Source organism: Oryctolagus cuniculus, chromosome 8, assembly GCF_964237555.1.
Source record: "Oryctolagus cuniculus chromosome 8, mOryCun1.1, whole genome shotgun sequence".
Taxonomy (NCBI): Eukaryota; Metazoa; Chordata; class Mammalia; order Lagomorpha; family Leporidae; genus Oryctolagus; species Oryctolagus cuniculus.
The window spans coordinates 110,921,592-110,949,230 of record NC_091439.1 but is presented as its reverse complement, the minus strand read 5'-3'; the positions used below and the strand labels follow the sequence as shown (position 1 = coordinate 110,949,230).

Below are 27,639 nucleotides of genomic sequence, written 5' to 3'. Positions count from 1 at the left end.
CCCAGGGAGAGGGCTGGGACCCGCCCAACCAGGTTTTCGAAGGAGGACGAGACTTTTGAAATGTAAATGCTGGTTTGCTTCTAAGTTTCCTCATTCCATCACTCAGAATTTCCCATTTTCCTTCTGCCCCTCACACATACATAGGCTCATGTCTATCTAGTGATCTTAACACTAATAATAAATCCAACAGGGTCAATTCCCTCTAGACTTTACGACAAGCATTTCTTTTTTTTTTTTTTTTTTGACAGGCAGAGTGGACAGTGAGAGAAAGAGACAGAGAGAAAGGTCTTCCTTTTGCCACTGGTTCACCCATTGGGCCGCCGCGGCCGGCGCACCGCGCTGATCCAAAGCCAGGAGCCAGGTGCTTCTCCTGGTCTCCCATGGGGTGCAGGGCCCAAGCACTTGGGCCATCCTCTGCTGCCTTCCCGGGCCACAGCAGAGAGCTGGACTGGAAGAGGAGCAACTGGTACAGAACCCGGCGCCCCGATCAGGACTAGAACCTGGGGTGCAGGCACCGCAGGTGGAGGATTAGCCAAGTGAGCCGCGACGCCGGCTGTTGTTCTTTTTTTAATATTTATTTATTTATTTGAAAGTCAGAGTTACAGAAAGAGGGAGAGATACAGAGATCTTTCCTCCACTTGTTCACCCCCCCCCCCAGGTGGCCACAACAGCCAGACTGAAGCCAGGAGCCAAGAGCTTCATCCAGGTGTCCCACGTGGGTGGCAGGGCCCCAAACACTTGGGCCATCTTCTGCTGCTTTTCCCAGGCCATTAGCAGGAAGCTGGTTTATATATGGGGTAGCTGAGACATGAACAGGTGCCCATGTGGGATGCTGGTGCTGCAGGTGGCAGCTTTAACAATGCTGGCCCCATGACAAGCATTTTTTTTTTTTTAAGATTTATTTATTTACTTGAAAGACAGCTACAGAGAGGCAGAGACAGAGATTGTAAGGCCGCCATGAAACACACCTCACACCAGAGTAAGGGAAAGGGTTTATTCGAGAAAACCCAGCAGACTGGAGAGAAGGGGCGAGGAAGGAGAAGGAGAGCATAAGAGAGATAGAGATATATATGGAGAGAGATCAAGAGCCAGAGGAAGGGGGAGGGAGAGGGGAGTCACGTGTTCAGGAACAGGTCCTTTTGAAACTTTGCCAGAGGGCAGGCTGGAAAGTAGGAGCAGAGAATCCCATCAGGATGTTTGTGGAGCTTGGTTGGGCCTAGGATGGTGTCTGGGTGTAGATCCCGCCATAGATAAGACTGCGCCATTTTCCTGAGAGACAGAGACAGAGACAGAGAGAGATCTTCCAACTGCTGGTTCATTCCCCAAATGGTTGCCACAGCCAGAGCTGGGCTGATCCGAAGCCAGGAACCTGGAGCTTCTCCTGGGTTTCCCACATGGGTGCAGGGGCCCAAGGAATTGGGTCATCTTCCACTGCTTTCCCAGGCCATAAGCAGAGAACTGGAAGGGAAGTGGAGCAGCTGGGACTTGAACCAGCGTCCATATGGGATGCCAGTGCTGCAGGCAGCGGCTTTACCCACTGTGCTATAGCACTGGCCCGACAAGCGTTTCTAATACCCAACACGGACTACCCTGAACATGAGAGCAGCTACACAATGGTTCATTTGCTCCATGACTTCTACATAGGATCCTCATTACTTTTTCTGGTTGGGGAGTGTCTCTGTCTCAGTCAAGGGAACGAATGAACTGCGCTGACCATGGAACCGGGTCACCTGGCCACAGGTGTGAGGATGCCTCCCAACAGCTGGGGCTCTGAGTTCCAGTTACCACTGATAGAATTCTTTCCTGAACTCCCTCAGTTTTGGCCACCTGATTTTGGATATGGTTTTACCTGTTAGAACCAGTGGTGAGGACACTGAGGCCTAAGCCCCCAGATAATCTCAAGGCCAGAGGAATGTTTAATTGCTCCGGAAAGCCCTACACCCCAGACATTCCAAACTGCTAACACAATGCCCAGTAAAACTCACCTAGGAGCCTGTCTGCCCATCCCCCACCCGCCTTATCAGATTCCCTGTGGCGCTCCGCCCCGCCCCCAGCAAACGGCTCGGTGCAGGACGCGGCCTGCGGCCCAGGAAGCCAGGCTGCAAACACCCCACCCCCCACCCCCACCCCCCAGCAGCATCAACCCCCACTCTTCCCCCGGATTCTGTCTCCTCTAAAATGAAGTCTTTTCTACTTTAGGTAACCCTAGAAATCCTAACACCTACCATCCCCCTAACCCCATTAGCTTGGCACTGAATTCCTACATGCCCCTGTCCCAAGAGTCTTGCCTGTCACTTGGCCGTGTGAACCATCATCGGCCTCAGTGTCCAAAGTGAGGACAGAGTGCAGGTCCCGTCAGAGCTGTGTCTGGGGGACTCGGGGGTGAGGAGTGTCCTGGTATCTCCATTTCAGCGGGATCCTCTGAATGTCTACGGTTCACTGTCTTCCAGCAAATCCATTAAATCCCAGACTATGCACGCCCTACATCAGACACCCTCTTCTTCTGTTCCACACTTTGAACAACTTTCCTTCATCCCTAGCACAAAATGCAAACTCTCCCAGGGCCGCCAGCAGGGTCCAGCCGGGAGCGGCCCTCCGCTCAGGGGGTACTGAACCAGGTCGTGCACAGTTCTCCCTGCGCCCATTAGGGGGTATTGAACCAGGTCGAGCAGTCCTGCCTGCGTCGCGGCTGTCTCCACGTGGACTACCGGCGCCCACAGCCCCAATCAGATGGGGGCTATTTTGGGGTTTCCCTTCAACAGCCCGAGGAAGGGCAGCGCACTGTCGTGTTCAGGGGGGCTCAGCATTCACACCGCTGGGGTTCACACCCCAGCAGCCATGCTCGCCAGCTGCTCTGTGGCCATGGGCAAGTCTCTCACTGCATCTGTGTCTCCCCCTCTAACCCCAAGGGACGACGGGCACTCAAGAGGGCAGCGAGAGCTCTCCCGCTGGCCTGCCTGTACCCCAACTCCGCCCCACGCCCGCGGGCCTGCGGGCTGGCACCCGCTCTGCTGGGGTCCGCGACTCCACAGGAGGCGGCCGGGAGGACGCTCTGGCAACCGGGTCCCCAACTCGGCGGGGTCGGCTCGCACTCCCGCCGCAGCCCAAGACAGAAGCAGACGGGCGGGCAAACGACCGCGGTCAGCCAATCTCCGGACCCGCCACGCCACGCCTCCGCCGCGAGGTTCCCGGCTATTGGCTGCCTGCTCCGCGGGCCGCCTCCGAACCCCGCCTCTCCGAGTCTTCCCGAGGATTGGCTGCGGGACCCACGGTCCTCCGCCTACTCCGTCCCAGACTTCACCCGGATTGGCAGAAGGTCCCGTGACCCGCCTCCTGCCCCGCCCCAGCCACCGCAAGGATTGGCTGCCGGTGCCGCGGCCGTCTGCCCAGCTCTGCAGAGCTGCTTGCGGGTCTCCGCGCCCAGGGGTCGTGGGTCTCTTTGTCTTGGGACGTGCGCGGCAGGTAGGGTGCCGGAACCCGTGCAGGGGCTGGGCGCGCCCCGCGTCCCCTCGAGCTTTGCCCGCCCGGAGCTGCGCTGCTCCAGGCGGCCAGAACAGAGGGGTAGAGCAGCCCTCGGTGGTCCAGGGGGCGGGCGGCCGTGCCCGTCCCGGGGCCGCGCGAGGCACAAGACGCCGCGCGCAGCCGCGGCCGCTCGCAGGCTGCGGGGCGGCGTGACACTTTGCGCTTTGCCTCCGCAGGGCGGGTCCGTGCGGCTGCGGCAGCCGGAGCCGGACCGACCTGGGTCCCGGGACTGCCCCTGCGGCGTCTGAGCACAGGTAAGGGACCATTCTCGGGGAGGCTCCGCGGACGCGCCTCCGCTGCAGCAGCTGGGACTCGCTCTCTGGTGGGAAGGGGCAGGTGCCGCAGTTGCTTGCGGTACGTGGGGGGCGCCCTGCGTGTGCCCCTTTGTAGCGGGTTGGCGTTCGTCTCCACGAATCCTAGCATAGAGGCTGCGCCTCGGACGTGGAGCCTGTCTGAAGCCGCAGCGGTGCCAGGGGACATCTCCCCGCAGTTACAGCACCTGTGCGGGTGGTGCAGTGTAGGGTCCCAAGGTGCAGGGAGGCGGCCGTGGGGACAGAAGCTGGGGTCAGGAGTAGGGGCTAAGCCTACCCGGACTGAGGGCCGGGGTTTTGTAGCCAGGCTTCCTGGGCAGCAGGCAGGGTCTTGCACCTAGCTGTTTGCTGGGGGAGGGGCGGAGCGCCACAGGGACCCTGATAAGGCGGGTGGGGGACGGGCAGACAGGCGCCTAGGTGAGTTTTACAGGGCATTGTTAGCAGTTTGGAATGTCCCGGAGCAATATGCATCTCACTGGCCTTGCGATGGTCTGGGCCCAGCTTCCTCGCAATCAGGGGCTTAGGCCTCAGTGGCCTCCCAGTTAATATCAGTTATCTTGTCATACAATTCATAGAACAAGTGATAAACTCAAACCTGAACGTTAACACCTTCAGACATACCTTTTTTTTAAAAAAATTATTTATTTGAAAGGCAGAGTTACAGAGAGAGGTAGAGACAGAGAGATTCATTGATATACCCCCAGTGGCTGCCAACAAACAACTGGGGCTGGGCCAAGCTGAAGCCAGGAGCTTCCGGGTCTCCCACGTGGGTGCAGGGCCCAAGCAGTTGGGCCATCCTCAGCTGCTTTCCTAGTTGCAGTAGCTGGGAGTTGGACTGGAGGTAGAGCAGCTGGGATTTGAACTGGCGTCCATATGGGATGCCGGCACTGCAGGCCCGGACTTTAAACCGCCTTTTTTTTTTTTAATTAAAGATTTATTTAGCAATTAATTTAGCTTAGCCATTAAAGCCACCACCTGCAGTGCCGGCATCCCTTATGGGGTACGGTTTGAGCCCTGACTGCTGCACTTCTGATCCAGCTCTCTGCTATGGCCTGGAAAACAGAAGATGGCCCAAGTCCTTGGGTCCCTGGACCTGCGTGGGAGACCTGGAAGCTCCTGGCTCCTGGCTTAGATAAGCTCAGCTCGGGCAATTGCAGCTATTTGGGGAATGAACCAGCAGATGGAAGATCTCTTTTTCTCTGCCTCTCTGTAACTCTGCCTTTCCAATAAATACTTAAAAAAAAAAAAAGATTTATTTGAAAGGCAGTTACATAAATAGGGGGGAGAGAGAGATCTTATATTCACAGGTTCACTCCCCAAATGGCCTCAACAGCTAGGGCTGGGTCAGACAGAAAGCAGGAGTTTGGAACTACTTTCTTCCAGGCCTCCCATGTGAGGGACCCAATTACTTGGGCCATTTTCTGCTGCCTTCTCAGGTGCATTAAGCAGAGAAAGAGGTCAGAAGTGGAGCAGCTGGGACTCAAACCAGTGCTCATGGGATGCCACTGCTGCAGGCTGCAGCTTAACCTGCGCTACAACGGCAGTGGCCCCTTCAGACATGCTTTTTAAGCTTAATTTTTTACTCGGAAGCCAAACTTAGAGGAGGGAGAGACAGATCTAACACCTACTGGTACACTCTGCAAATGTCCACAATGGTCGAGGCTGGGCCAGTTGGAAGCCAGGAGCTCCATCTGGGTCTGCCACTTGGATGCAGGAGTCCAAACACTTGTGCTGTCTTCTGCTGCTTTCCCAGGCAGGAGCTGGATCGGAAGCAGCCAGGACTTGAACTGGTGCTCCAGCAGGCAGCTTAACCCACAGTGCCTTAAGATTCCTCTGGGTGGGGCCAGTGTTGTGGTGTCGTGTACAAAGTTGCTGTCTGCAATGCCAGCACCCTATATGGGCACTGGTTTGTGTCCTGGGCACTCTGCTCCAATCCAGTTCCCTCTAATGGCTGTGAAAAGCAGTGGAAGATGGCCCAAGTATTTGGGCCTTGTACCCTCATAAGAGACTTGGAAGAAGCGCCTGGCTAAGGCCTTGCTGACTCCAGCCATGGTGGCCATCTGGAGAGTGAACCAGCAGATGGAAGATGTCTCTCTGTCTCTCCCTCTCTGACTTGAACATAAATAATTTTTTTTTTTCCAAAAAAAGCCCATCATTAAAAAAGACTGCTGGGAATAGCTCAGCCCCAACCTCTTAATGCCTTTGAAGACTATCAGGCCCCAGTGTGTCTCAACTTGCAGTATAAAGAGTAACTCATTGAACTAAGGGAGTCACACAAGTGGAGCCAGAACCGAGACCCTGAATCACAGCTGAGGCGGCCCCTGCAGTGAAAGCTCAGTGCAGGCTCTGCTCAGTCATTACCCGGAGACCAGAGCCCACCTTGCCCTCTCAAGGAGCACTGGCCCCTGTGGTTGTGGACCTACAGGACAGGTTCTTCAAACCTCAGGGAATGAGGCAGCACAAACGTATTACAGTAAGCTAAGTGCCCTCCTGAAGGAAGGTGGGAGTGGGCCTCCAGGCAAGGGGGCTCAAACTCTCCTCCAGATCCCCTTAGTTAATGCAACTGTGACAGACGCCAACTACGCAGATAGGGACTGTCAGGGAGCAAGGTGCACGCTCTTGGAGGACCAGGGAGATGTCGGGCAAGTGGCTTCTGTGGTTGGAGACTTGGCTTTCACCCAGGTACCACAGCCCAGAGCCAGTGAGAAGTCACTGCTCAGTGCCCCATCTGCCCCAGATATTAGAAGAAAGCTAGAAGATTTTGCTTCCCGGAAGCCTACAAAGTGATAATGACCTCTACTCAGGGTGCCTCTAAGGTGCTAGTTACTCAGTAGCATCTACATGGTGCCTGGAGTCCTCAATCCTAGAAAAGACCAATGACACCCTCCAGTGATACCTCAAAAAGTTTATCTCAGGGAACCCACATCCCCCAGACCTCCCTCTGACCCCTGGCTTTTCTATGCACTAGGAACGGCCCCTCAGAACTTTTCCAGTCCAGATTTCCTGCTAGATGGCAGATAAGCACCCAGACAGTTTTGGCAGACAGGATAGCTTTCAGCAACCCAGCCCTGAGAGCAGAGACTGCCTGTGCAGGAGATCTGTGCTGGTGAAGTCTGCCCTCCCCCAGCCCCCAGCTCAAAAGGAGCGCGGGAGGGAGCCTATACCATCATGCTCTGTACTGCAGCAGTTAAAGGTGTCTGGACTAGAGGACTGGATCCACAACTCTCAAAAGCCTCGGCTTCCAAACCAACTTAAGCCCCATCCCAGAGGATGGCTGCAACACCTCCGAAGAGAACGGTGACTGCTCCTGGCAGGTGACTGAGGGACTCCAGCTATTCAGAAGGGAAAAGGACCCACTCACAGTTAATGTAAGCACACCTGGCTGGAAGTTGGTTCCCCACACTGTAGCTCAGTCACGGCACCACTGTGCTCACTGTTAGGACTGGACTGTGCCTTCTCTGCTGTTAACTGCTCTCCTGACCCCCTGAACTGGCCCTGTGGTGTCACTTCTAATCTTATGCTCACCGTTCAACAGGGATTGGAAGCAACGGTGGATGCCATTGAACTCAAGAAACTGGATTCGATGGTCTTGCAGAAATATTGGGCATAAGGTGTCCTTGCGGCTGAGCAGGTTTGTAAGACTTACGTCCTCGTCCACAGGTAATCACGTATGCAGGCCTTCCATCCAGGGCCCCTGGAAGGCCTCTGGAGGAAGAACCCTGACTGCTGTCCCCAGCATCGCCTCTCCAGCTTGAAGGAGCCAGAGCAGTCATCGGCCCTGCTCCCTGACAGCGGTTAGGGTCACCTCTTCAGACATAGGCAGGGGCTGGGGTGCCCCTCCCCACTATGTGGTGCTGAGTCTTGGAGGATGCCAGCTTCTGTGATTGCAGACTTAGCTGTCATCCAGTTCCCACAGCCAAGAACCAATCAGAAGTCACTGCGGAGTGTCTCCTTTGCCTCTCCCAGACCAGTCATGGAAACTTTCCTTTATAGCCCGTAAAAACCTCGATAGGAGCGCATCTCCTAACAGCAACCCCTGTGGGAGCATCTCTTCAATAAACTTTGCACATGCAATCAGCCTTCCTTGTCCACGCTCTGCATTCTTCCTTGTCATGCTCTGCATGAGCCCGTGTGGTCAGAGCCATGGACTCTCGAAATGCAATAGTTGTGAATTTGAGGGAGGGGAGGAAATTGCCAGGAAGACCCTGGCCAGAGTTTCTGGGCTGAGAGATAGCACTGGAGACTCTGGCCAGGGTCCTGGGTTGTGGAGGCAGTACTCTGGTATCACTGGGGGGCTCCAGTCAGGTCTCCTATTGGTCAAAACCGTGTCTATCCCCTCCCCCAGTGTGCTTTCCAACCAGCTTTCTGGCCTGGCCTGGCTACTATTTCATGAGAGCAGGCGAGCTGTCTTTGAGCCAGCTGCTTTTCCTCCCCACCCCCAGCTCTTTCTGAATTTTCTTTTGCTGCTTTCCCTGGACGTTGGCTATCTCCTGCCTCACTATCACCAGCCAAGGAAAGGCCATGTGCACTGTGGACGACCAGAGATCCACACTCGGCCCGACATAACCTGTGCACTCACTGCGTTTGCTCTCAGGGAGCTGAGGGACAGAAAGCTGCCCAACTCCTTGCTCTGCACTTTTTTAAAAAATATATTTGAGAGGTAGAGTTAGTGAGAGGGATTAACACGTCAATAACTTCACCTCCTGGGTATTGCCTATCGGGTGAGGACACCCAGTTTTGGAGGGCTCTATGGCATCTAAGTAGCGCTTTTGCTAAAAGGCTCAAAAAGGTCTTGGGAAATGGAATTAAAAGATTAGTTTGGTCCAAAATTTTGAAATTTGTGCATAGTTTATTCATAGTATGAATTTTTCACGATGACTTTTCTAGTTCAAGATTCTATTTGGGGCTGGTGTAGTTTTCCTGCAATGCTGGCATCCCAAATGGCTGCCTTAGGCAGGACTGGGCCAGACCTGAGCCAGGAGCTTCTTCCAGGTCTCCCTCCTGGGTGCAGGGCCCAAGCACTTGGGCCATCTCCTGCTGCTTTCCCAGGTGCACTAGCTGGGAACTGGAATGGAAGTGGAGCAGCTGGGATTCAAGTTGGCAGCCAAACAGGATGCCAGTGCTGCAGGAGCACATCGCCTGTGCCACACTGCCTGCAGGATGGTGGTTTTTTTGTTTTGTTTTTTGTTTTTGACAGGCAGAGTGGAGAGAGAGACAGAAAGGTCTTCCTTTTCCGTTGGTTTACCCCCCAATGGCTGCTGCGGCCAGCGTACCGCGCTGATCCAGCGCCAGGAGCCAGGTACTTCCTCCTGGTCTCCCATGGGGTGCAGGGCCCAAGCACCTGGGCCATCCTCCACTGCCCTCCTGGGCCACAGCAGAGAGCTGGCCTGGAAGAGGGGCAACCGGGACAGAATCCGGCACCCCGACCGGGACTAGAACCCGGGGTGCTGGCACCGCAGGCGGAGGATTAGCCTAGTGAGCCGCGGCAGCGGCCCGGATGGTTTTCTAAAGCCCTCACAGTTTGGGTACTTTGGTCTCCTTTGAAGGTGGAGACTGGAAGATGCACCCACAAGCTCATCAAGTGTAGCGGGAGAATCCCCTATGTGGAGTCCACTTCCTCTCACTTTTCATCATCTTCCTCAGTTAATTGCTACTTTGTGTATCAGCGATGTTAATCCTTCATTTAAACCTCTCCTGCCACTTAAAACTCCAGCTGCTGACATTACTTTGTTACTACCAACTACTACTATTTCAAATATCTCGTCTGCAGATGTATTTGACTTTTCTATTAAAAATTTAATATGAATTCTTTGCTTTACACAATGGTCACTCGTTTTTATGGTGACAAGAGGTAATTTTGTTCCTATTGCTAACTTAAAGCCCAGACGGAAACATGGTAACCACTTACCCAGTCACACTGCCTCTAGTTTCACAAACCACATATGAGAAACTAGTCCAAGTACAGAGTGGTCTCTGGGGAAGTTGAAGGATTCAGGCTGTGCCATTTCAGCTCGGATGCCTCTGTTCTCCCACCTACAAAAGGAATCAGCATTTTCGGATTTGTCAAATGAACAGGAAAATTACACTTGAAATACATTATGTGCTGGCAGCATGCAGACCCCCTCTCTGCCAAATAAGACCAGCCCATTTCCCGGTCACAGGCACTGCCACTCGGCTATGTACCAAATACAAACGATGGGATGCAGTGTCGCCAGTCTGTATGCCATGTATGGTTGGGCTTCTAGGAGTTCTGGCACGTAATAATTACTTCCTAAAGTCACAAGTTCTACTGAGAAAACGACCTTCCCTTGATAAACAGCAAGTGAAAGCTTTGGACGTGTATTTCACTTAGTTTTCAAAGTTTCAAAATGGTTGCAAAAATTAAGGTTGTACAATGCAGACGCTGTAACTTTAAATCTCATCTGCTGAGTATTTTGATGAAATATACACAACAAAATTTACCCTTTTAATCGTTTTAAGCGTGCAGTTCAGTGGTATTAAGTACATTCGTAATTGTGCCACCAACACCACCAATCATAGGGCTTTACCATCACCCCAAATAAATTCTGCACCCACTCAACAGTGACTTCCCGTTTCCCACTGCCCACAACCCTGGCTGTCACCCTTCTGCTTTGTCTGAATTCGACTGCACTAAGTCCCTCCCACAGGCGGAGCCGTGCAGCGCTTGTCCTCACGCCTGGACCAGAACCTTCTGGTTGTGTAGGAACCCACAGTGCATGTGTTCGCTCGCTGATGGACACTTGGCGCTGGGGAATCCTGTTATGGGCCCTGGTGTGCGAGTACCAGCTTGCTTGCTTTCCACTCCTGTGGGTACGGAAATGACAGATTTTCTGGGGCTCCCGGTTCACTGCACGAGGGTTCCCGGTCTCCGTGTCTCCCCAGTACCTGCCGCGGCCCGCACCTGCCGGCGACTTCTTCGCAGAGCCACACTAACGGGGCTTTCTCACCGGAGCCTGCCTCGGGCCCTGTGCTCCAGCGCGCGGGGTTTGCCCAGGTCAGCGCCCACGCACGTCTTCCTCGTGCACCGGCGGTGCACTCGGCGGCTGCAGGGCCCCCGGCCCGGTCCCTCGGAGCAGGCTGGGTTCGCCGAGGAAGCACGAGCCGGACGCAGGCCGGGGACGGGAGGCGCGCCGGCAGCGTTCCGTTCCCTCCCGTGTCCCCTTCAAAGCTGCGGTGGGCGCTCGGGCCAGGCGCGGCGCCGTCGGGTCTCTAAACCTCCCGGCCCTTCCGCCCAGAGGCGCCGGAGGCGAACGCCGGGAAAGGAACCCGACGGATTGCGGTGCGAACGCAGGCGCCCCCACCTCCCACATCCCAGCCGGGGTGGCGGCACCCAGGTATCCGAACCAGGTGACCAAGATTCAGGACGAGACCTGCACTCTCGCGAGAGTTCTCACGCGGGGCCCGCCCTCTTCCCCCGCCACCGGCCGCGAGAACCCTGGGAGACGCGACTGCCAATCACCGCGTGAGGGCGGTCCTCTGGCGCTTGCGATTGGCTAGGCACGAAGACGCTCCCGCTCCATTGGCGGCTCTGCAGCCCGAGTCCCCGCCCCCGCCGGCGGGTCCCGGCTTAGCGGAGACAGTAGGGAGGGGAGAGGGTAGGGTGAGCCGACTCTAAGCCCGGTGCGCCTTAACTCGTCACCAGCCCAGCTCCGACGAGGTGGCAGGTGCACCTGCCGTCTCCCGGGGTGCAGCTTAGCAGGAAGCTGGGACAGAAACCCAGGGACTCCAGGATGGGGTGTGGGCGTCCCAGTGGCGACCTGCCTGCTCGGCCGCTCAGCTGTTTCACTTTGCTCCTTTAGGTCTGGGAGCCACCTGGAGTGCGCCTTCGTGAATGCTGGGTCGCCGGGTGGGTCCAGATACCGTTTTCCCTGTGTGAGAGTTTAGTTAAAGGACACTTTCCTCCCTTGCAGGTGTCTTCAGTGAGATGAGCGTTTTTGTCTCGTGTTAGTCATCTTTTCTTTCAGGTCCCCGGGAAGAGCTGCTTGGGCCCTGCACCCACATGGGAGACCCAGAAGCAGCTCCTGGCTCCTGGCTTCAGATCCTCCCAGCTCCAGCCATTGCAGCCATCTGGGGAGTGAACCAGTCGATGGAAGACCTCTGTCTCTGCCTCTGTCTGTAACTCTGCCTCTCAAGCAAATAAGAGATCTTAAAAAAAAAAAATGTCCTTGTTAAAAATAAATTAATCACCACTTCCTAAGATATTCAGTTTTAAAAATGAAGTAAACAATCCACATTTTCCTGATAGAGGTTGTTTTTATCATACACGTCTCATCACTGTAAGTATCATACACCCTCTATTCCTTTGTGGCTGAATTCTTCACATTTGATTTTGTAGAAGTGTAGGTTTTGGAAGTAAGCCATATGTTGCAGAATTGTTGCAGTGTAGTAACGGGAGTGTGCCACCTGAAATATTCTTTGCAATAGCACCATTATTTACTTACTTGACAGAGAAAAAGATGAAGCGAGCTAGACAGAGGGCTCCAGCCACTGGCTCACTCTCCCAGGCGCCACTAAGGCTGAAGCTGGATGCCAGGAACTCAATCCAGGTGGCTGATGTGCTAGCAGGGATTTAACTCCTGGAGCTATCCCGGCTGCCTTCCAGGGTCTGCATTAGTACGAAGCTGAATTCAGAAGCAAGAGCCAGGGGTTGAACCCCAGCACCCCAACGTGAAATACGAGACCCAGGCACCCCGGTGTGGGATACGAGCCAAACACCCGCCCCCCAAGACTGCACCCTTAAACGTTGTGTCTTGGGGGTGGCCTTGTGGCACATCGGGTTAAGCTGCTGTTTGGGACATCTGCACCCTATGTTCGAGTCCTGACTACTTTGCACTTCTGATCTAGCTTTCTGCTAATGCACCTGGGAGGTGGCGGGCGATGGCCCAAGTACCTGGGTTCCTGCCACCCATGTATGAGACCTGGATGGAGTTTTTAACTCCTGGCTTTGGCCTGGCCTTACCCTGGCTGTTGCAGGCATTTGGAGAGAACCAGCAGATAGAAGCTCTCTGTCTTTACCTGTCTTTCCATCAGTCTGCCTTTTAAATGAATGAATGAAGCCACAAGACACTGACCAGGAGAATCAAAAGGATTTGTTCTCCAGGAGGCAGTCTATGGAACACTGGACTGAATGAGGAATTTATCCCGATTCCTTTGAATGACTTCAGTGAAAGAAGCGGTTGCCACGTTTTGCACCTGGGTTATCTGGAGTGCAACTAGGGTGAGTCAACTTTTAGAGAGAGCGTGCGTGCCCACACAGGCATGTATTTGTGGGTCTGGGGGCTGCCTTCACTCTTGAACACAATGTTTTGCCAGGATCCTATAAAGCCAGAGACAAAAGGCAAACACTGCTTTCCAGCTGCTAACTGTTTCTCACAGGTGCAGTCCAGCTAGCAATTCTGGAACTGTGTAACTGGTCTACACTTAGAGTGGGGTTTAACAAACATAAACTGTAGATAACAGTCAGACAGGCTTCTCATCATCAGGGAAAAAAACTTACAAGCAAGCAAGGAATGAGACGAGGCTGGAATGAGGCTGTGAACTCACTGATCCTGAGAAGGTCGGGATACACTGTGTACGCAAGGATGCACAGGCACACCTGCATTTCCTAGCTTGTCCACAGAGGGGCCTCCCAGGGATACCCCCCAGCAGCAGGGGCAAGGAACTTATTTTGTGCCCAGATCTTGGGTTCTGAAACTAGTTTTCTGTCACAGGAACCAAGGTTCCTTGGGACTAGGAATGATCCCTGAATTGGATAGGAAAAATACAAGATGAGCCTGGAGCATATGGAGACACGGAAAAGTCAGGATGTGTTAAAAAGCAAGGCAAAGCAACAACAGGACAGGGGCGTGCCACAGGGCAAGGGGCCAGCTCCAAAGGACTCCAACAGCCAAAGCTGGGGCAGTGTGAGCGGCTGTGTGGCAGTATTGGGTTACAGTCCCAGCCAGTGGCCACAGCCATGCAGCTGTCCTGATCAAATGACTAGCAAATTGTCCTAAACTAGAGTTCTGCTTAGTAAAAGCAGGAGACAGGAAGCTAAGCTTGGTGCTGGCAAAGAAATAACTGACATTTTGGCCAACCCATAAACTCCACCCGTGGTATAATAACGGAAGGAGGATTTTTTTGCCTGTAAAATAATTGGTGTTTCCAACATCAAAAAAATGCCTTTGTGTCCGTCGTCAGTAATTTTGAAAGGATTTCTGTGACTTCTCACGTCCTGTGACCCTTACACACGGAAGCTTCACATCCGTTAAGCCAGCATCGCGCTTACCGCATCCTAGAAGCACTCGAGCCCCTTGACACAGGACACTGTCCTCCCGGTGGACGTCTTCTTACATTCCAATGACCGCACCTCCCCTCAGCTTTCCTCTGACTTTACCAGACCTTGACCCTGTGAAATGGGGGCCAAATAAGTCCCACAAATACCCGGCGCTGAAGGCTGCCTTATCTCCTAGCGTTCTCTGTCCAGTGCCTGAGCTTATCTGCACTTGGTCTAACACACACAGGAAGTCCTAAATCCGTCAGCTTAAAGTGCCTTTCCATTATGCCCTATACTGCTGGAAGCATTTGTTTCTTACGTACTTTTGACAGTATCAACATCAGCACGAACCAGAAACCCACCTCTAAGGACATGCTGAGAACACTGTTGTAAAAAAAGAAATGTAACTTGAAGTAATTATTCTGTGTTAGTTTGTGTTCAACTTTTCAAAAGGAAGTAATCATCTCATTGTCTATCCCCCTTACATTAAATCACCTTCATCAGCATCTTCTGGTTTATCTTTCTTGTTCTTTTCTTCTTCTTCTTCTTCTTCTTTTTTTTTTTTTTTTAAGATTTATTTATTTGAAAGGCAGAGTTACAGAGAGGCAGAGACAGAGAAAGCGAGAGACGACTTCCATCTGCTGGTTCACTCCCCAGATGGCCGCCTTGGCCAGAGCTGCGCCAATCTAAAGCCAGGAGCCAGGACCTCCTCCAGGTCTCCCACATGGGTGCAGGGGCCCAAGGACTTGGGCCATCTTCTACTGTTTTCCAAGGCTGTAGCAGTGAGCTGGATCAGAAGGGGAGCAACCGGGACTCGAACTGGCACCTATATGGGATACCGGCACTGCAGGCGGCGGCTTTACCCACAACACCACAGCGCCGGTCCCTCCTGTTCTTTCTGCAAATGCACACATGGATAGTTCAAAAAGCTCATGGGAAGACGGGACTAAAAGGCTGGTATATCCGAGGGCAGGCATTTGGCACAGTGGTTAACATGCTTGGGATGACAATATCCCACATCGGAGCTTGTACATTCAAGTCGCAGCTCTGTTCCCTATAGCTTACTGCTAACGCACACCCCAGGAGGCAGCAGGTAGCAGCTCGAACAGTCGAGTCTGTCGCCGTGTGGCTCCCAGTTCCTAGTTCCCTTCCCTGGCTTTGGCCTAGCTCAGCCCCCAGATGCTGCAGGCATTTGAAAAGTAAACCAGCAGATGGGCAATCTCTGTCTCTCAAATAAAATAAGTGTAAAAATAAATTTAAAAAGCATATTCATTTTGGTGCAAATTAAAAAAAAGATTTATTAATTTATTTGGAAGGCAGAGTGACAGCGAGAGAGAGATCTTCTATATGCTGTTTCAGTTTCAATAGTTAGGATTAGGCAAGGATGAAGCCAGGAGCCCTGAACTCCATCCTGGTGCCCTACATGTGTGGCAGGGACCCAAGCACTTGGGCCATCATCTACTGCCTTCCCAGACGCATTGGCAGGAAGCTGGATCGGAAGCAGAGCAGCCAGGACTTCAACCAGCACTCCATCATGAGATACCAGCTCTGCAAAGCAGTGGCTTAACCTACAGTACCACAAGGCCTCCCCCCACCAACCCCCGCAAATTTAGGAAACCGAAACCTAAGCGTAGTTTTTCATAATATGGATTTTCCATGAACTTGCTGAAGATTCTTTGCATGCATACAGACTGTTTTCTTACTTCCTGTTCCTTCCTGAGAGGTAGCGCACTGCATACTCTGTCTTCATCTTGCTGCTTTTGCAGCAAAGGCATCATCCAGAGTGAGCTGTGTACCCCTGGAGTTTACTCGTTTCAGATGTGCCCGGCAGAGGGAAGTGCTGGCATCAGTGCCACCCCCACGCCGTCACCACGACTCTGCCTGCAGCTGCTACCCATAGTGGGGGGAGGCGGCACCTCACACCACACTACACACCTTAGCCTGTGGCCCGAAGTGCCTGCAGGGAGTCAGGAGAGCACAGGCCATCCCTGTGGAAATGGTTTGTAGCTCTGTCCCTAATTATGCAACGCTTTCTGTTAATTCTTCTGTACATAGGATGACTACCCAAAGTTCATTCTTTGAGACAAATTTAAAAGGAGAGAGCCTGGTGTGTAGGTATGGTTGGACTCTCCCACTGTCACAGTCAAGGTGTGGAAACGCCCTTAGATACTCAAATACACTCCCTGCTCCGCATAGAGGAGGCTCCAAGTGCTGCTGGGAGGTAAACTCCGCCAGCTGAGGTTCCAGTGGCGGGGGCCTGCAAATTAATTAACAGCAGACAGGTTAATAGGGAACAGTGTTATCACACATGTGACAGGAGCGGTTCTCTGAACAGCCAGCGGCAGGGGTTATTTATCAGCTTATGTGTGTGTGGAGAGATGGCTACTGGGACAGTACTGGGAAGGCCATTTATCCAGCTCAGTTCCTAGGAGGTCCTGGTGATAAATTAGTCCTGTCCCATACAGGAGGCACCCTCAGAGGGGCGCCCATGGCAGTGGAGTCCCATGAAGGCCTGCTACACCCATCAGAGGGAATGGGCGATACGCTCCCTCTCTTCCTGCAGCTGCTGTTTATCCAGATGCAGACTGAGGTGGTCTCCATGCCACTCTCACGGGTTGTTAGTTCCCCCACTGCCCTGTCTGAACTCCACATGAGGTCTCCTAGACGAGGGCCGGGTGCTCTGCTGTGGAGAGAAGGCTCTGCTTAGAGGTCAGGAGTTGGATCTGCGAGGGGCAGCAACAGGTGAGAATGAGGCTGAGAAAGCAGAAAACAATGCGAACACCTGGCCCCACATTCCACGGAAGCCGCTCTCACCCCTGGCAGTAGCTCAGTCCAGCTACACAACTGTCTCACTCAGTCTTTATGGATTAGACGCTGCTTCTCCCACCTTGTTTAACGGAAGCCACATGGTTTGCCAATGGCTGCACAAGATCTTCCTTGTTGGGTGGGCAGTGTATCCAAGCTATGATTTGGGGGTACAGAGGCTAGGCTGATAACTTGATTGGTAGTGACACTGAGCACTGGTTCCATTGCTTTGGAAACTTGGAATTGGTTTTCCTAGATCATGAGTTCCCAAACTTGGAAAAAAGGACCCTTACAGATCTGACCTTGAGAGACGCAGGTGGGCTGACTACAGTGTGTTCCTGGGATCCATATGATTCTGCTGTATGTTGCGTCCCATGCCCGCAATATGGCACTCAGGTTGCCAGGTATCCAAGACCACATCTTCCCTAATCATTCAGGTGGGAACCCTATAAATGCTTTATCACTGCATTCACAGAACAGCAGAACTGTTCCAAGTCCCATGTGTGGAAGCTGCAAGCCAGGAACACTGTGTAGTGACTGGGCAAACATCCTTACATCGTTAAAACAACCCACCTCGGGTGAATTGGCATCACCGGCTGAGGGCTTGAGGGTGCCATCTGTCAATGAGCCACAGTGCTTCAGCACAGTATTGTTTAGGTGTGTAACCCAGAGAGGGCCCAGTGCCGCTGTCACTTTCAAAAGCAAGGAGAAACATTTCCCTGTGATCACCTAAAGGCTAGACTTGAGCTTTGCCTTGCGGTGTCCCAGGGCCTAATCACTCTGCCACAGGGGGAACGCATGGTCTGCACTGTGGATGCCACCTCCCTTCACACAGCCACTAGCCTGTGGTCCACCAGGGGCTTGCACTTGCAAGAGAAAAGCAAGTTCTTGGGCACTACATAGATGCTGACACAACCAGCAGCCAGCCAGAGAGGAGCAGGGGTTGGGGTTGTGTGTTGTCAAAAAGCTTCTAAGAGTTAGTTGAAGCAGGACACAGTCTAAAAGGGAGCCCACTGTGGGGGGACAGAGAGAGAATGAAATAAACAGTGGAACTTAGGCAACCTGATGTGAAACCCAAGATCCTAACTGGTGTCTTAGCCACCAGCGCAAATGCCTGCCCCGGGAATTCTGTTTTCATGGTGGTATAGGTGGAGAGCAGTCTCTCGTAAGACCCCACTGCAGGGTGGGAGCAATGCCTATTTTTTTTTTATTAAAAGATGTATTATTTTTTAAAGACAGGTTTACAGAGAGGAGGAGAGAGACAAAGGTCTTCCACCGGCTGGTTCACTTCCCAAATGGCTGTAATGGCTGGGGCTGAGCCAGGCGAAACCCAAGAGCCTGGAGCTCCACCCAGGTCTCCCACGTGGGTGGCAGGGGCCCAAGCACGCAGGCCATTTTCTGGTGCTTTCCTATACACACCAACAGGGAGCTGGATCCAAACTGGTGCTCATATGGGGTGCTGGTGCCACAGGTGGTAGCTTAACGTGTGTGCCACAGTGCCATCCCCAACAACACACACCTTCTTTTAAAAACCTGATGTGCGAGGGTACTTCACAAAGTTAGTGGGAAATGGAACTAAATGGTAAGTTATTAAGTAATTTGGGTACAAATTGTGACACCCAACCACAGGCCTACTTGACCACACAAATGGGATGGCAGCTCTCCGCAAAGGCCGCGTGTGCACCAGCAGCAGAGACGCTCCTAGTTAAGCAATCCTCGCATGTCATAGTGTTAAATTGTTCACTCAGGTCCCCATAATGCTCAGGCAAAGAAAGGTACAGATGCCACCGGTGGGCATAGGCAGCAAGGACTTGTTTCCAAAGGCATCAGGCAGCCGGCGCCGTGGCTCACTTGGTTAATCCTCCGCCTGCGGCACCAGCACCCCATATGGGCGCCGGGTTCTAGTTCCGGCTGCTCCTCTTCCAGTTCAGCTCTCTGCTGTGGCCCAGGAGGGCAGTGGAGGATGGCCCAAGTGCTTGGGCCCTGCACCCCATGGGAGACTGGGAGGAGGCACCTGGCTCCTGACTCCAGATCGGCGTAGTTCTGGCCATAGCAGCAATTTGGGGAGTGAACCAACGGAAGGAAGACCTTTCTCTCTGTCTCTCTCTCTCTCACTGTCTAACCCTATTTGTCAAAAAAAAAAAAAAAAAAAAAGGCATCAGGCCCCTTGTTTGCAGAATGAATAGCAGGTCTGCAAGGCCAAGGGTGATGTTCCAGCCACTCGTGTCCAGTTTCTCGACAGATTATTTTTTCCCCTAGAGTTCTTCACATGTCTAGATTTTTTTTTGGCTCACTTGTGAGGATAGTAGTGGGTATGAATTTTAATGACTGGGCTGGCATTGTGGCACAGCTAATTAAGTTGCAGGTTATGATACTGGCTGGCATCCCATATCAGGGATGCTGGAGTCTGTTTGAGTCCCTGCTGCTCGGCTTATGTTCCAGCTTCCTGCTAATGCACCTGGGAAAGCAGCAAAGGATGCCAAGGATGGTTGGGCCCCTTCCAGCCACATGGGAGACCCAGATGGACTCCCAGGCTCCTGGCTTCCGCCTGGCCCAGCCCTGGCCGTTGCTGCCATTTGGGGGGAATGAACCAGCTGATGGAAAGTCTCTCTCTTTGACTCTCCCTCTCTCTGCATCTCTGCCTTTCCAATAAGTTATTTTTTAAAAGGAATTTTTTGAAGATTTATTTATTTATTTGAAAGAGTTATACAGAGGGAGGAGAGGCAGAGAGAGAGAGAGAGAGAGAGAGGTCTTCCATCTGATGGTTCACTCCCTAATTGGCCACAACGGCTGGAGCTGTGCCGATCTGAAGCCAGGAGCCAGGAGCTTCTTCCCGGTTTCCCATGTGGGTGCAGGGGCCCAAGGACCTGGGCCATCTTCTACTACTTTCCCAGGCCACAGCAGAAAGCTGGATCAGAAGTGGAGCAGCTGGGTCTCGAACCCGCGCCCATATGGGATGCTGGCGCTTCAGGCCAGGGCATTAACCCACTGCACCACAGTGCCCGCCCGTTAAAAGGAAATTTTAATGACTATCCCAGGGTCTCTGCAAACAAATGGTTTATTTCTGCTGCAAAATCAGTTCCTTGGTCCAATTGAATTCACAAAGGGATGCCAGATGCTGACTGGTCTGAGACAGTCTCTCCCACTCCCACGGCATTAGCACGTGGTCTAGAGAGAGAGAGCACAGCCCATGCACCAGTGTGCAGGGAGGACAGCCCAGCCTGCAAGGCCCTGCAGGCTGCCTAATTCCAGAATTCTGGTGAGATTTGCACATGGCCAGTAATGCTGATGGTCAGCAAAGTCTCCAGTGGCTTCATCGTTCCATTGTGCATGAGTCAAGTATTTTCAAATATGCTGTGTGTTGCTGTGTTCTGGCATTTTAAGAAAGCCTGGCTGGGGAGACCCTGTGCTTCCAAGATGAGTCCATTTTTTTTTTTTAAATATGGCAGACTCTTTTTATCCTTTTTAAAATTTTTTTAAATTTATTTTGAAAGTCAGAGTTACACAGAGAGCAAGAGAAATCTTCCATCTGCTGGTTCACTCCCCAGGTGGCTGCAATGGCCAGGGCTGAGTCAGGTTGAAGCCAGGAGCCAGGAGCTTCTTCCAGGTCTCCCCACATGGGTGGCAGGAGCCTAAGCACTTGGGTCATTCTCCACGGCTTCTCCCAGGCCATCAGCAGGGAGCTGGTTTGGAAGTGGAGTAGCCAGGACACAAACTAGCAGCCATATGGGATGCCGGGTGTTGCAGGTGACAACTTAACCAGCTATGCCACAATGCAGCCCCCCCAACCTTTTTAAAAATATTTATTTATTTTGAAAGTCAGAGTCACAGAGAGAGAGGGAGAGACAGAGAGTCAATTCTTAAAGATGATAAAAGGCCCATCAGCAACCCTGAACCTGACCTGTAGCAGGCCCTATTACCCAGGACCAGGTGCAGGGCAATTGTGGGCCAGCCCATAGCTTAAATCCCAGGGAAACTATTCAAGCTAGCTAGTCCTCATCTGTTCACCTGGTGCCACCTTTCCTTCCTGTGGAAAGCCCACCAAGGGCCTTGCCCAAAGTGTCCCCTCAGTGTGGTCATCTGTCTCTGGACCAGCCTGGGGTGTCCCCTAAGTGACCCTGCATGGAGCCCCTGTATCTAGAACCTGTTGAAAACAAACTGTTTATTTTTCCCCTGAGCCTCTCCTCTGTCTCCTTTTTTGCCTTCTCTGACTACCTGAGGGGTCCATTCCTGGCTGCCCATATAGAAACGTCGTCAGCCCTGTCATTCCACTCTGTGAGTGCCTGACAGTGAACAAGAGCAATTTATAAAGGAAGATAGTAGCCTGCAACAGGATGGCATCGCATGGCCGCTGGGTGCAGGAGTAGGTTTTCCCAACTGGGACAATGCCATGGCAGAGGAAGCCAGGGTCACCAGGGCGAGTTTTCCCTTCGGCCAGTGTAGCAGCTCAGGCGGGCATAACTGAGGCTTGTGTTTAGACGGAGTAGGTGTGGCCTACCCATGCATGTGGGTTAGAGTTCTACCAGTGGTGGGAGACCACCTCCAGGGTTGTAAGGCAGCCGTGTGGGCTGAGTCCGGCTTGGAGCTTTACAGAGGGGCAAGCCTCAGGGAAGTGACTGGGCTGCTGTGGAGTGGACAGGGGCTCTGCTTTATGAGCTGGAGGGAGCAGAAGTTCAAACAACGGAAGGTGATGGCTGTCAATCAGAGTGGCAGCAACAGGTCTGACGGACACAAGGAACGTGCCTGGGACCTGCTCGTCCTGGAACACCCACGGCTGTCACCTGTTTGCCAGGTGCTAGAGGTGAAAGGGTTTGTCAAAACCAGGTGAACTGAAGGCAGGGGGGGGTGGGGCACATGCTACGGGCAGGGCTGCAGCAAGCCTCCTGCGGGTGTGCGGGAGGAGCAGGAAGGTTTGGAAGCCCCTGGTGGCAACAGCCCCTGTCCCTTGAAGTTTGTCTTTGGGAAAAAGATGGACAAAACTCAAGGTGCTTGGAGGTACACAAGCATTTTCTTTGTCTACGTTCAGCTTAGCTCAGGTGTGCCATTGAATGGCCCACACACACAAAACCTCTCACCCTTTCCCACTTAAGAAATAATCTCAATACATTCTTCACTGGTGAAACACGAGAGCATGACAATACGGAAAGCTCATTCAACCCACTTCACACAGGCTCTCACAGAGGAGCCGTCCCTTCTCGAACGCAGGACAAACTGAGTCAGCACGAACTCTGACTGTCGGTGGACAGAGGGTCACTGAAACGCAGGACCTCAGAAACAAGCCAGGGCAACAACGGCAACCAGCAAACCACTCTCGGCTGAGTCCCAAACACCGCTAAATGTGGGTCACCGGCGGAGACCCGCCGCACCACGAAACATGGCCCTGCCATCGCTGACTCCTCCAGTGGGGAGCAGGTACAGCCGGCACGGCCCTCCGGCCCCACGGCTTTCTGTACCAGCAGTTCATGCTGTGCGTGTCTGCCCAGGCCCCCTGTGAGAACGTCCTTGACGCTGACCTGGGTTGTGGACCAGCTGCCTTGGCCCCCGGGCCGTGGCTGCTGCAGCCTCCGGCACCTCTGCAGCTGAATTTGCTCTCGTGGTTGTAGCCCCGGGCGGGCGGCAGGGGCATTGCCTTGGCCGTGGCTGCCAGCATGTCTGGGGCACCAGTAAGTTGTGGCTGTGGCCCTGGCAGAAAGAGCCATAGGTGAAGCTGCCATAAGTCCCCAGCCCTCTGAGGCTGGGCGACAGAGTGTAGCCTGGTCGCCCCCAAACCCTCGCTTCCATCCGCTTGGGGCCATGTCCATGGCCTGCATCTCATCTGAGATAGTCTTCCCACAGGCGGGGCTCCTGGGGAGACTGGGGAAGCCTGTACTGCTGGACCTGCCAAGGTGATTTTGGAACCGCAGCGTTAACTGTGACAGTTACCCTCCGGGGCTGAGCACAGGCAATGCGTGCCTCTGTGAAGCCCCTGTCTCCTCCAGTCCCCTCTTGGGACAGGAGGGCTCCGACCACACACCCCATTTCTCGTGCTCCCCCATGGCTGTGCTCTTGACCATGTTTAATTGCTGGTATGCAGATGGCCCAGTCGCCTGGGGTCCCCGCTCTCGGCTACCTGCCTACTCCAACGTCCCCCTCGGGACTCCGGGCTCAGAAATCGTCCAGGAGTTGACAGTGTTCTCCCTTCTGTAGTGCTTCCTGCTGGGTAGGGGCCAGGGCCAGGGAGGTTTAGAGCCCAAGTCCCTGCTATCAGGGGCGCAGGGTGGAACCTGCTGTGGACACTGGAAGGTGGCCACCCCCAAGCATGGCAGGGGCTGATACTTTTGGAGAACAAGGAGGGCATGTGGAGAGAAGAGACAAAGTTGGTCAGAAGGCTGAGGACTACTGAGGGGACATCTCAGGTCTTCCACAGGGGAGGTCGCAGAGCCCCCCCCCCCCCAGGGAAGACCTTGCTCCCACATTCCTGCACAGGCCGCTGCACGTGTCCCAGAGCTAAGGACTCAGGGTCAAGGCCAATGTCAGAGTAGGAAGAGGGGGCCTTTAGGAAGCAGCTCACGCAGACTCTGCTGAAGGCCTGTTTGAACCCTAAGAAGAGGGACAGAGAGAAGCTCTAGCCTGGCGTAGTTTGTTCAGGGTGTGTCTTAGAATCCGGCTGGCCCTTTCTGTTTTACCCAAGGCCTGCGGTGACCACAAAGAGTAGGGAGAACACTGGACCTCCAGGCTCCTGGCTGCAAGGGGTTATCCCAGAGACTGAGGGCGCTCCACCATCGCTCAGCAAGGAGCCACCTCCCTGCGTGCTCCACCCCAGTCCAGCCTGCACAGGCATCCACGAGAACCAGAAAGGATTTACACCCGTGGCATGGGCAGGTTGAGAGAGGTCCATCTCCCAGACCTCCCCTGGATACGGTCCCCTCTGCTGCAGGGGAGGTGGAGCCAGCTGGCTCCTCTGGGGTTGTCCTAGGTGCGAAGGGCACAGCTCTGTCAGATTTATCAGTGTTTTCTGTGGCCTTGGCACAGCTGCTGTAAGCCACCCTGAGCCACGCGGGCCCTGAAGGCCTTGGCCTGGGACGAGCCTCCCTTCAGAGTTGAGGAGACGGCCTTTCCTCCTGGAGTGCTGAGGCAGGGCTGCAGGGAGAGCTGGGATCAGGGCCCTACAGCAAGTCTTCCACTTGAGCAGCCCCCTTGGCTGCCTGCTCTGCTCCTGTGCTTCCTTGCCTCCATCTTTGCAATTACTGCAGCTTCCCGGGCTCGGTGGACAGCCTCCAGGAGCTGCAGGACTTGGGCCCTGCACTTTAGAGGAGCGTCTCTGGGGCAGGGAACGCCCTTTCCTTCCAGAGCCCCCTGGGGTATGCAGGACAAGGCAGGCATCCTCAGGGTCCTGTATGTTAGCTCTTCCCCTCTGCCTCTCTGAAGGTGTTACAGTAACCTGGGGTGGCGAAATTCCCTTTCAAACAGGCACCAGAGGCTGAGTGGGGGATCAGAAACAATGTATTAGGCCTGGGCTGCGGCTCACTAGGCTAATCCTCTGCCTTGCAGCACCGGCAGGGCACACTGGGTTTTGTTTTTTGTTTCCTTGCTTGTTTGTTTGTGAAGCCTTTCAGCCAGTAGGGCGCTGCTGCCACGGCCCGGGGGCATCCACCCATCCCTGAGCCAGGGTCTAGTCTTCTTAAGAAACACCTCAGCTGTCCTTTGTGGGGCCCAGAGCCCACCCTCACCTCGCTTCCCAGCACTGTACAGTGGTCTAGCCGCTTGGGGCAGCCCCAGCACAGGGGCTCGTGAGCGCTACCTCCTGTTGGCACTCCTGTTGGCACTTTCTCCTTTGAGGGCCTCGTGCAGAGGCCTGGTCAGCAACCTGTACCCAGGGATCCACAGCTGGCAATATCTGGTCAGACCCAAAAAGTTCTGAGCTGGTTTGGGTTGTGGAAGGTGGTATCTGACCTACTGCTGACACTCATTCTCCAGGCCATTTGGGAGCCCTGGATTTACGATTAATCAAAGTATCCAACTTCACCAGCCAGGTGGCTCAGGATACCTCATACCCCTGCTGGGCTGCGACCTGGGTGGGGTCGGGGGAGGTATCCTTGCTCTAGCTCTTTCGAAGGGGAGCAAATCAGTACATCATCTACATACTGCAGGAATGTCCCTGTTCTAAGGTCAAGTCTCTAAGGTCCTAGGCAGGGGTCCTAGGCAGGTCAGCTGAACCCCCTTCCCACCTCCGATGTTGTTCCTTTTGAACTCAGAGAACCTGGGAGGCTTGGATGCAAAGGGAGGCAGCACAAGGGGCCTGTAAGACAGGGCTGCGAACCTGCGCCTTCCTGGAGGACTTTCCCCGAGCTGGTGCAAGGGCTGGGTCCCCTATCAGAGACTGCACCTGCCGGTGTCCCCACGGGCTAACCGCAGGGTTTGGGAGTTCAGGGGCTGCAGCCTGGCCCCTGCGGCGGGCTTTCCGGGGTGCCGGCTGGTCTGGAGTTCTTCACCAGATTAAGAAAGAGGCGGCTGTACCTGCCCTTCCGGGCCCCGGTCCGCCCAGTCCTTCTAAGGACTGGCGTTGCTCCAGGGTGGAGGAGCCTCACCAGTCCCCCAATAGGGCTCACATATCCGAGAGCCTGTCCCGGGCGTGAGAGAAACCCCGAGCTCGGGCAGGATTCCTCCGCCTGCGAAGCGCACCTGCTCCCTGCAGTCTCGGGGAAGCGTTTCCCGCGGGCACCCCTCGGTGCCACGAGCCGGCCAGGGCAGACGGGGAGCTGTCAGGCACTGGGCATCCCTCGCCCGGCGGCCAGCCTCTGCTGCCCGAGCGCCTTTCCTTTCGGAGCAAGGCGTCGCGTCTACCGCCCGCGGCTCACTCCCCGGGTGCGGGGCCTTACCTGCGCCGAGAGCCCGTAGACAAAGTCCGGGTCCGAGGTCAGCCCAGTTCCGGCTCCTGCAGCCGCGCAGATCCGCCCGGGGCAAGCGAAGCGCCAAGGGTCTCGGGGTCCGTGCCGGCTGGGGAGCCGGAGCGGCTGCGCGCTGCCCGGGGCCGCAGAGAGCAGCCCAGCCCCAGACAGGGACCTGTTCAGCGCACGCCGCTAACCTTCGCCTCCACCGGACCCGCACGCCAGGGGGCGTGGCGGAAGGAAAGCCGCAAGACCGGCAGCCAATCCTCGGGAGTGTGGGCGGGGCATGAGGCGGGCCACCGGGAGAGCGGCCAATCGCCGGGGAGACTCGGAGCGGGGGTGGAGCCGGGGAGATGGGACGGAGCGGGGGCGTGTCGCGTGGCGGGCCCGGCGATTGGCCGCCGGAGACCCAATGCCAGCCCGGTCCTTCCGGCCTCAGCGGTGGCGGGAGTCCGAGCCCAGCCTGTGGTGCGGAAGCTCCATTCTGAGAGGCAGGGTCCTCAGGCCCTCCGGTCCTGGGCACTGGTGGGTCTGCTCCTCTCAGGCCTACCGCGCCCCTTGAGGTATTCCTGGGAGGCTTTCGCGGTTGTGCCGGAGGCGTGCGCTGGCCCAGGGTCCCGGTGCTGTCAGTGTGAGAGTGGACAGTGGCTGTTGTGGGCTCATGGTCGTGGTGCTGTCAGTGTGAGAGTGGACAGTGGCTGTCGTGGGCTCACGGTCCTGGTGGTGTCAGTGTGAGAGTGGACGGTGGCTGTCGTGGGCTCACGGTCCTGGTGGTGTCATTGTGAGAGTGGACAGTGGCTGTCGTGGGCTCATGGTCCTCACGTCCTTAGCTTCCTGATCCTGCACTTCCCATCCCTACTTGTGCCTTTTCCCTACCCAGGCACCTGCACCTCTCCCTTCCCTGTTTTGGACTCTGGTCACCATGGTCTGTTCTCCAGGCCCCTCCCCTCTGTCATGTTTGCTTTTCTGTGTGGCTCCTACCACACGCCTTGCTAACGTGAGCTCATTAACTCTTACCTTGTTTTTCTGATAGCTCTTGGAAACATCTTCCATTAGCGTTTCTTTACACTGGATTACACTATGGTGAGCTCACCCACTGGCTGAATAATGCTGTTTTTCACCATGCGAGCACATGCTCTTAGAACAATCCTCTGTCTTATTTTTAAAAAAGATTTATTTATTTATTTGAAAGGCAGGGTTACAGTGAGACACACACACACACACACGGGCGCACACAGACCTTCCATCTTCTAGTTCATTCCTCAAATGGCTGCCACAGCTGGGGCTGGGCCAGGAAGAAGCCAGGAGCCAGGAACCCTGTCGACATCTTTCCCGTGGGTGCCGGGCCCCAAGCACTCGGGCCATCTTCCACTGACTTCCCAGGCGCATTAGCAGGGAGCTGGGTGGGACCCAGAGCAGCCAGGACTTCAAGGAGCACTCGTGTGGGGTGCCAGCCTCACGGGTGGCGGTTTCACCTGTTCTGCCACGTGTGGGCCCCTGGAACAATCCTCTATACCTGTGTGTGTGGACACTGTTTCTAACCAGGCTTTTTTGTTGTTGTTGTTGAATTCTCTTTTCCTCTTTGCCCATTAAGTGCACACTTTCTTTTTCCCAAGCTATTTTTGCCTACACGAATGCCTTTCTCAGTAGAGCTGAATAAGGCCAGGGGTGAGGGGACCTTGACCATGAAATAATATGAGAAAGAAACTCAATCCTTGAAGCAAGAGCCTCATGTTTGTATGGAATCGATAACGTATTGAGACCCTGCCATGTGCCAAACACGGTGGTAGCCCTGGGAGAAAACAGTGAGGACAGTCCCCAGACAGGGACCTCGCCCTTGTGAGGGTTTCAGCCTGGT

General features: G+C 54.4%; 3 long non-coding RNA genes across 5 annotated transcripts; 2 read left to right on the top strand and 1 right to left on the bottom strand.

The window, feature by feature from the left end:
* Nucleotides 1-980: 980 nt before the first annotated feature.
* On the bottom strand, nucleotides 981-26,043 carry LOC138843568 (uncharacterized). Of its 2 annotated transcripts, none has more exons than XR_011378477.1 (3): nucleotides 25,773-26,043; nucleotides 9,742-9,866; nucleotides 981-1,269 (listed from the first exon to the last, which is right to left on the bottom strand). It is a non-coding gene; the product is annotated as an uncharacterized lncRNA (long non-coding RNA). The 2 variants fall into 2 exon arrangements; XR_011378478.1 differs by lacking the exon at nucleotides 25,773-26,043 and adding an exon at nucleotides 10,740-11,282.
* LOC138843569 (uncharacterized) lies at nucleotides 3,341-7,912 on the top strand. Of its 2 annotated transcripts, XR_011378479.1 has the most exons (4): nucleotides 3,341-3,462; nucleotides 3,699-3,776; nucleotides 7,018-7,201; nucleotides 7,369-7,912. It is a non-coding gene; the product is annotated as an uncharacterized lncRNA (long non-coding RNA). The 2 variants fall into 2 exon arrangements; XR_011378480.1 differs by lacking the exon at nucleotides 7,018-7,201 and having other exon boundaries at nucleotides 7,494-7,912.
* On the top strand, nucleotides 11,418-12,096 carry LOC138843570 (uncharacterized). Its single transcript, XR_011378481.1, has 2 exons — nucleotides 11,418-11,700; nucleotides 11,803-12,096. It is a non-coding gene; the product is annotated as an uncharacterized lncRNA (long non-coding RNA).
* Nucleotides 26,044-27,639: the final 1,596 nt, after the last annotated feature.